Source organism: Haliaeetus leucocephalus, unplaced genomic scaffold (genome assembly GCF_000737465.1).
Source record: "Haliaeetus leucocephalus isolate CR32 unplaced genomic scaffold, Haliaeetus_leucocephalus-4.0 Scaffold240, whole genome shotgun sequence".
Lineage (NCBI taxonomy): Eukaryota > Metazoa > Chordata > Aves > Accipitriformes > Accipitridae > Haliaeetus > Haliaeetus leucocephalus.
The window spans coordinates 2,940,710-2,950,411 of NW_010972676.1; positions in this window are offsets into that span (position 1 = coordinate 2,940,710).

Genomic DNA, 9,702 nt, shown 5'->3' on the forward strand with positions numbered 1-9,702 from the left:
ACAGACAGACATGTTGTCAGGGTCCTGAGGGCACTAATAGATGCTAAAGGCCCTGAGCAGCTTCACCTGAAGCCTCCACCCACACCCCTGCCCATGGGCCCAGAAGCCCATTTAAGCTCAGCCCAGAGCTGTAAGTTCTGCTCTAAGCTCTATTGTAGGATTGTTGTCTTCAGCTTAGCTAGAGTTATGACTGTTCCTGCTCTGTGGATCCTGCCTGTGTATTTGGGACTCTGACACACAGCAGGCTGGGGTGAGTCACTGCTCAGTACTACCTTCCTATAAAGGTTGATGGAGCACAACTGGGGGGAACAGGGGGTCTGGGAAAGTAGTAGTGGGGTTTTTTGCCTTCTTGTTGCCATAAAGGTGAATAGTGTCTCCTTAGAACGTGTAAGGCGCTCCTGGTTTCTTTTTGGGTAGGAAGAAACTGTGATATCTCCTTCAATCATAAAAGCAGTCTGCTGAAATACTTGGTAAAATATGTCTCAGGAAACTGGCTTGGTTAGGCAGAGCAGAGAGCTCATGGCTGAGTTTGACTGTGAAAAGGTGGTATGCAGGAAGAGGCTGCAGGGAAAACCAGAGGATTATAGACTAGGGAAACCCTGCCTGGGTGTGTTGGGATGGTGTTAGGAAAGCCAAAGCTCATCTAGTCTGCAAACTGGCAAGGGGTTTCAAGGGCGACAAGAGGCTCTCCCACAACTGCATGAACAGCAGAAGACCCCCACAAGGAAGATGTGGGGCCAACCCTGAAATGAAGGGGGTGTTTTAGTGATGGTGGATATAGTAAGATGGGGATGCTTGGACTTTCTCTGTCTTGGTCCTTGCTGCTGAGGTCTCCTTGGCCTTTACCCTACACACAGGACCTGGGGCAGAGAGGTCCTAGAGGCAATGGAAGGAGGATGCAGATAGGGAGCCCTAACCAGGCAGAAGGGAGAGCGTAGGTGGAGCTGAAATGGTGATGGTGGAGTACCTGCTCCAAACCTGCTGGGACCTGAGCTCCATTGATTACTTTTGCCTTGGTTTTTGTCCTGTCCCTGGCACTTTAACCTCAGCTTTCCACGCATTCCCAGTGACACCCTTGCCCAAGTAGGCACCTCAGTACTGAGAAGGTGTGCTGTGGACACAATTCTTGGTGTTTGTGTGATTTCTCTACTTGCCAGGCTGTGTGTATGCAGTGTGGTGATGACTGCCCTGCTCCTGTGCAGCACTGTGGTGCTGGTGCCCAGCAAAGAGGGAGATGGGGTACAGGTCCCTCCTATCCACATGGCATCCCACAGCTGCCTCCCTAAGTGTGTGCCCTGGATCCTGTGATATGGGCTAGGTGCATGTGCCTGCAAATAGTGTCAAACCTGTGATGCTTTTCTGGTGGTATTTCTGCTCCCTGGGCCAAAAAGGAGGCGTGAGTGTGCAGTGGAACAGCCCCTGGGAAGGGGGCTGTCCTGGGTTCAGCTGGGATAGAGTTAATTTTTACAGGAACATGGGAGGTGGGGGGCATAGCCGGGGCAGCTGACCTGAACTGGCCAAGGAGCTATTCCATACCATGTGACATCATGCTCAGTATATAAAGGGGGAGCGGGCCGGGGGGTGGGCTCTTCTTTTCGGTGGGGGAAGTGGCAGAGCGTCGGGTCCCGGGTGGTGAGCAGTTGCACTGTGCATCACTCTTTTTGTATACTTTTTCATTAGTACCATTGTTGTTGTTGCAATTTCTTTGTGTTGTTCCAGTAAACTGCCTTTATCTCAACCCTCGAGGTTCCAGGTTTGGGTTTTTTTTTCCTCTCCTCCGTCTTCCCCCCATCCCACCGGAGGTGGGCGGGAGGAGTGAGCGAGCGGCCGCGTGGTCCTTTGTTACCGGCTGGGCTGAAACCACGACAGGGGCTCTCACCCCTGGCTGTAGTACTGGGCTGCTGGAGCCTGGGAGGGAGAGGAGAAAGGTGTCAGTGTTCTTTCTGTTGGATGAAACTTGTAATTGAGCGTTTCCTTCATGCTGTTGCAGATTATTTTAATATATATGGTCTGTTTTAGCATTCAGAATAGCTCATGGAGTTTCTACTGAGCTAAATACTGCTTTCAGTTAATACTGGGCTGGATTCTGCCAGCCTTACTCATGCTGACTGGTCCTGCACTTGGTGCTTACCTGTCTGAAGTATTCCACCCAAGGTGTGGGTCCTTCTGTAGTATTTTTACCTTGTTTGATGGAAATAGGAGCTTTTGCCTGTTGAAGCAATAGAAATTAATTTGTAGTAACTTATTCAAACCTGTAGAAAGGAACTGCCTAAATCCATGTTTTGAATCTGTAGTGCATCCCATCCTTGACAGTATGACTGAGCATCTTAATGGCAATGGTCATACTGAACTGTACTGGACAGACTAGAAATAGGGACTGGCTTTTATTGTTTAACTAGAGCTTTAAATAGAGCATTGACCCAATACTCCCACACATCACCAAAAAAAATATTTGAGGACTCCCCTTCTGCTGACCAAACAATGTCAATGCTATAAAACAAAGTCTGTTGAGGTAACATCTTTCCCCCTTCTGGGGTGGGGTTATCACCACTGTGATTTTGGTCCTGCTTTTTGTTTATCTCCTGATGTGACTTAAGCTTTGCACTGGCTCTAGTCAAATGAAGCGTGTGACCAACAAAATGCCAAATCCAAGAGAAGTCTGAATACCTGGAAGTGTGGGTGAATGCTGTGCTGCTGGGTTGGCCGTGGGGCTCCCTGGGCCAAGGAGAGCAGAGGGAGCTGGAGCCCCGTGGCCCTGAGCGGGGCTGGGCCCTGTTCTGCTCGGGTGTCCCCTGTGGAACCGAAAAGTCCCTGGCAAAAAACACATTGCCTGTAAATGCAACTGTTCCGACTTCATGTGGATCGTGTTGCTCTGCATGAATGAAACGAACTTCTGTACCAGGGCTCTGGTAAAGCTGCTTTGCAGATGCATATGGCTTAACTTCAGTCAATACTGACAAAAAGTGGCATTAAACTGAATACTGAGTCATATAATAGTCTGAGCTGTCAGTCGAGTTCAGATGCAAACTGACTGCAAAGTAATGTGTCAAACATGGGCTACAGGGCATGATCATCAAGTGATGAACTACACAGCAACAAATGCTGCAGGCAAGAACTGCTTTCCCTGTGTTTAACTGTGAGCATCAAGGAATTTCAGAGTGTTGAGGCCATCAAAGCTGTTTTAAACATTAATTTATTCTATTTGGTCACCTTTTGTACTAGGTTCAGTCTTGTTCAACCTTGCTAGAGTTTAGCACATCAGTCCAAACTAGAACCTTAAACCTCTAGTAACTCCTATCTGCAAAGTAGCTTGTACAACTTGGTAAGACTACTAACTTGAAAGGCTAAATGCCTGATCAGAATAAATAATGCCTTAAAATAGGGTAGCTGTAAGGCTAAGATCTGCTTCCAGTGTATAAGGTAGTAGCTACCTGGGTCACTACATCTTATAAGCTCCTAGAGCTGTGCAGGGTTTGTTCTTTCCTTCCAACCACAGTATTAGCACTGATCACTGTTACCCAGAAAAACTGGGGCAGAAGATAACTGCTGTTTCATGTTGGGATGGTGACTGATAGTCCTCACCCTTTCAGTCTTTAAAACAGACAACCTTTGTAAGATGGAGAAACAAAATGATTCTTTCCTGACAGGCATGTGACCCTCCTTGGCTGCTTTGCTAACCTTGAGGGAACATGGGACACAGGAGACAAGAGTGTTCCCAAATCCTCCCTGCTCCTCAGCTGGGGATGCTGAGCCATGTGCCATCCTTTCCATGGGACTGGCATAGATGGGCTGTGGTGAGCCATGGGTGTGCAAAGAGAAATTATGGCCCCAGCTCTGTCATATTCCTGACTGCAGATGTGACACTTCCTCTGTGCCTTTCAGGTTTACTTCTCAAAGCCCAGCAGAGTACAAGTCAGCTATAATGGCACTTGCAGGTGAGTTACAGCCTAGCTCTCCCCATGGCAGGGTTGGGTACAAAGCTACAGCAAGGGCAGCATGGCATTTGTGGTACCCACAGTGCTGGCTGGCCCATGAGATGAATCTACATGCAGCTGAGCCAAGCTGGAACTCTTGCAGTTCTTGATGTTTTCTTCCCACTGACCAGGCAGGGTGACTGTTCAAAGCAGTGGTAACATCCTGGCCCTACATGCAGACTTCTTTCCCCCTCTTGCAGGACCAAGAGCACAAAGATGACAAATGTCTGAGCCTTGCCCTGGAGCAGCATGAGGGGCACTGTCTCCCCTGGTGCAACTGCTTCCTATGCTAGCAGGCAGTTCCTCCCTGATGCATTAATGCACTTGTTAAACCTTCACAAATTGAGTTTGTTTCGCCAAATGCTGGAAGGCTGAGGGGAGGTAAGATGTGGGTGCTGCTTGTACTGCTGAGCAGCATCTCCAGCAGTGAGCACACAGGGTGACTGCATTCTTCAGTCATACCATCCAGATCAATACATTGAACTTGTTAGAAACTGCTTCCTTGGTAGAAGTCTCTTTCAAATGTAGACACACCCATCTGCAGCTGAAACAATCTCTTGATATCTGGGTGATCTCCCCAGGCTAATGCCCTGCTTCTGCGTAGCCAGGTCACTGCCAGCATGGCAGGGCACTGTGCAGCACTTGCTCCCTTCACATGTGGCTTTTGGTCTGGCAACTGCTACAATGATACAGCCCCTAATACAGTCTCATTGATTGCTAGTATCAAATATAGTAGTGACTTGCTTGGATTTCCTTGATGGATTTTTTTGTAATCAAGCCTATCTCTTCATCAATCTTGTTGAATCAGCTTTATTGTTCATAGGGCAGAGCTGCTTGTGGGCAGGTATAGCTCTAGTGATACTGAAGTAGCCTTGGAGCATGAATCAAAGGGAAGAGACCCCAGGTGTAAAGAAGCTTCTCTTCATCCTACTAAAATCTTAACATTGTTTGGTAACAAAATATTTAATGCGCTTTTAGTTAAAGAAACATGTCTGTGAAATGAAAACAATAAACAGCTGTTGATGGCTTAATAGCTTTAGTGTAGCTGGGGCATTCAATCAATCTGAAAAGCAATTTATTGTGAGTATATTTCAAAATGGTGGAGGTTATTGCTGTGATACATCTAACCATAATGGCAATAGGAAAAATATAACCTGTCTTGAGAGCTGTGAAAGGGCTCAGTGACTGGTTTGTTAGATTCTGTGATGAGTTCAGTCACCTGTGGCTGTGCTGAATAGCTGAGTATGGCTAAAGCAAAGAACTGACCGATTTATCAAAAAAGGTGCCTTGGAAACAAACTTAGGCCTCATGTGGGTGCAGGAAGGGAGAGGACAAGTCCTGGATGCTCAGCTACCAGAATCTGGGTGCTGCTGCCCCTCACTCTCCCTGCAGCAGAACTGCTTGGAAGCAGACTCCTTGCTGCAGTGCACCTTCTGTGGTGCTAACAGGCATTGCCAGCCTTGTCTCCTGAGGAAACAAGATGCAGGCAACCAAGTGGACTTGTTAGATCTAATATTCCATTTTGCCTATAGCAAAAATAGTTTGAAACTATTAGCAAGTTCTAACCCACTTTGGTGGCAGCTGGCGTGTGAGATTCCTGTAATTCATGTGAACATTTGCAGATGGACAGTCCAGAAAATTTATTGGTGTCAGTGGTGATAGAAGGGGAGAAGTCAGCCTGCAGCTGTTCTTAGCTTGCCCAGGAGCAGCTGCTTGACTGGTGAGCAGGTAGACCAGCCTCCAGTGCTGTGCAAGCATGGACCCTTGAGAAAGCCAAATCTGGTGCTTGGAGCTGGCAGTGCTGCCCTGGGAGGGAAAGGGACAGTGGGGGAGAGCTGAGAGCCCCCTTGCAGGAGCTGAGGATACTGGGGTGTTCCTGGGGAGAGGCACTGGGATACCTGGCAGGAGCATCTCATTGGGAGCAAAGCTGTACTAGTCCTGCTGCCACTGGAACTGCTCCCTTGCTTTGGTTTCACTACCCATTGCTGCGTAGAGCACTGCCTGCTATCTGTGAACATCTGGAAACCCATTTGCATCTACAAATATAACCTTTCTTCAGATAGAGGTTAAAATGATAATTTGAAAAAAGTGGATGGATAAACTTTCTTGTTTGCTCTCAAGCCTGATTTATTTAAGTGTAGAGCTACTCCTTAACTTTATGGTTTGTAAATCTGACCTTCATCTTGACAGTTAGCTCTAATACATGTGAAAGCAGTTCACTTTAACTTGGCTATCTGTAATTGCACTACAGTTATTCTGTTAGATTTGGATAGTTACAAAACAATTATCTGCTGTGTCTCTTCAGTTGCTTCCAGGGGCTACTATAATCAGGATGATCAAGCCAGTTGCTGGCAGGAAAAAATGTCTGTTCACAAGAACTGGAAAGATGCAATATTTCAGTCAGACTGTAAGAACAACCACAGAGTCAGCCTGGGAGCTCACCTGGCCCAGCAGCAGAGGATGTCTGAGGAAAATAAGAAACAGAGCAAAAGTGCAGTGCTGCTTGGTCATGTTCTGCATCCAGGCCGGGCTCAGACACCCGCAGCCAGGATACTGTGTAGTTGATAATACATTATGATAAGAAATGCCACAGCTTAACTGTATCAAAACCCACTACCTTTTGTTTTGAACAAGCCATTGCCAGGCTAATTTGGTGTTTCTTTGTAGAAATAAAGGTCTCTTCATCCCTTTGCTGGCCTGAAGAGTCCCAGCCTGCTTTAGCTGGTCCTTGACTGTGAACATTCCTCATCCCCTTCTTTGTATCTTTTCTTGTTCTATCATGTCCTTCTGTGATGGTGAAACAAAAAATGCATGCAATATCCAAAATGGGAGCCACAATGGCATAGTGTTGCCTTGCAGGTTTTTTTTCTTCCTCTATTTGATTTGATTTTCTGTCTGTGACTGAGCATTGAACAATGTTTTACCAGAACTATCTATTGTAGCTCCAAATCTAGTTTCTAAGTGGGAATGGTCAGATACCACAGGCTTTTAAAGTTGGAGATATTTACCCAGGTACCTCATTTACTTTTATTGGCCATTTTGTTATTCAGCTGCTTGGTACTGTGAGGTCCTCGCCTGATTCTTCCTTCTCTGCCCTGGGCTTTACTATCCTGGGTAACCCAGCATCATCAGAAAATTTTGGCACTTCTGTATTCACAATGAGTGAAGCAGAGCTCAAAGGAAAGAAAATGAAGCTGTGAATGCCTGAAAGATCTAGGGCAACTCACACCTGTGGGAGCAAAGCATATTCTAGTCACATGAATCTCCTTTTGACCTGTACTATTTGGACCAAATTGCTGAAGGAAATAATCAAACATTTGTGTTTCCCAGGGATGGTCTATATATCACTGCCGTTGGTTGTTTCTCATGTGCAAAAGTGTTACAGCCCTACAGAGAACATTTTGTCTGCTCAACCTGAGGGCAAAGCACTTCAGATGCAGCTGTAAGTGCCATTCAGTTTTTAATTAAGTTCTTACAGAGCTCTGTATGCATGTGCTTTTGCCTACTGATTAAATAGGAAATATTCTGTTTCTTTAAAACAATGTACAGTGGGTTTTTTTCAGTGCCTGAAGGATTATAGAATTTTTTTGTGCATGTAATACCAGTCTAATGTAGCTATTGAGAAAACAAAGGCATCCATAAACTTGCTTTTTTGTATTCCTTTATCTTTGTTTCTAGTTAATCAACAGGGAGACCTGAATTGCTCCGCGGGGGCTGGCTCTGTGTAAAAACAGCCCATTAGCAATGGGCCCACCCAAAGGCAGGCTCACAGGGCTGGCAGCTCCAGGACTGTTCCCCATCAGGGAGCAAGTCACACAAACAACTGCGCTGCCCAAACTGCATTCCCCAATGCCCAAGGGAACGTCCTCTATGCTCCAATTGATTTCTGTCTCTGACAGAGCTGACTGATATATGTGGGATTTTCTGGCTTTGAGAGCCATCTACAAAAAGTACATATTGATTGGATCCTCCTGGGACAGGTGGGTGGGATAAGCTCATTACCATCAGCCCCTTCTATAATGTAGCAAAGCTTTTATGAGTCAATGGCCCTATCTAAAAAACTTCATGCAAACTTTAGAATAAGGTACCTGAAGAACTTGCTGCTGGCAAAAGTAAAAAATTTTTTGAACTAATGAGACTTTCCGAAAAAGAGAAAATGAGAAATGACTGTTTCAAAAATGAGCAGAAATTAAAAAACTAGACTCTTTCAGCAGGTGCCCTGTGAAGTGCTATAGTACCTGCTGAAATGTGGTTGCTGCTGAGCCAGATTTGCATTTGTGGGCACCATGGCATCTCCAATTACTGCACAGCAGTGAAGAAGCCTGCAGGGTGGCAACTATTAGTGGAGGGCTCTGCTAACTGATCCATACCAGCACTTGTACTGGGCATCGAGTGCTGTTATTTCAGTTGCCCTCTGCATGGAGTCTGAAAAAAGGAAAGGGGTCCTAGAGCAAAAAGAAAGGAGGAGATGGAATGAACATGCTTGCAGCGTATCACAAATGCTGCATGTCAGTGCACAGGGTGCTTTCTGGTTGGCCCTAGAAGATGTGGTGCTCTGTTTGGCACACTGAACCCACTGTGCACAGTCCATTGAGCAACTGATGAGAACTCATCAGTTCTTCTCTAGTCCAATGTTGTGTTTCAAATGGACAGACCCAGTGGGGGGAAGTAGTCATGTACAGCAACAGAATCCTTGATAGAAAAGGGATTAAAATTAACATCTAAAACAACTGTATCTCTTGGCTGTATCCCCTGATGCAACTGTTTTAAATGCTAATTCTCGTCCTCTTTTTATAATTTCTTAGACCTCCTTTAGGATGGAAACCCTGAGAATTTATTTCCATCTCCAATCTGTGCACTAGCAAATGGAAAACTTTGATATGAGTTAAATTGAAAGCCTGTAGTTGTTAGAAGACTGTGACACAATGTCAGATCTGTGATCTTCCTAGCTCTGGAGGGGGGTAACTCCAAGCTTCAAAAGACAAAATAAGAAACAGTAAAGGAGGTAGGTGTAAAGGTGTATGTCAGAGTGAGCCTTAGTTACACGAATCCTCCTAAGATCATCCAGTGTTGTAGCAGACCGCGTTGTGACCTGAGCGACCCTGAGCCTGATAACCTCTGTGACTTTGTCATCCTCCTACAACACCGTTGATTCCTCGAGAGGAGAGCTGCACGATGTGGCTGTATCAGGAACATCATTATTCTCTTCTGTCATAATCCAAAACACGTACCTCACCTCCCAGTTGGAACTACACCTCTCCTATTGACTGCCAAAACAAAAAACTACTGATGGGTGTACAGAGAAGTTCCTTTTTGCTAATTATTTAATTACAGCTAATGACTGTTTTGTGTGTGAATTAGCATATGTCAGTGCTTCTCATAGTTTATTTGAATAGGATATACAGATTAGTGAGTGAAAGGGGAAGTGCTATTTGGCTTTGCAGGCAGTGCTGGCAGGTAGACCTGAGTGCATGGCTGTACCATAGGACTCCACCAAGCAAGAGAAGTACCTTCTACCACTGACAGCTGCTGTAACCCCAGGAGAGTGGGGCAGAGGTACTGGCGGTACATAGCTGATGTGGGGACCCCTTCTGCAGTTTTAGGAAATATTAAACAGGAGGATTAAAACCTTTCAAAGATTGAATAGGTTCTGCTTTCATAATATTTTTCTTTTTAGCCTCCACAAGAGTTGGCACAGCTTGGTGTGCTATAAAGCACTCTTTTTTTT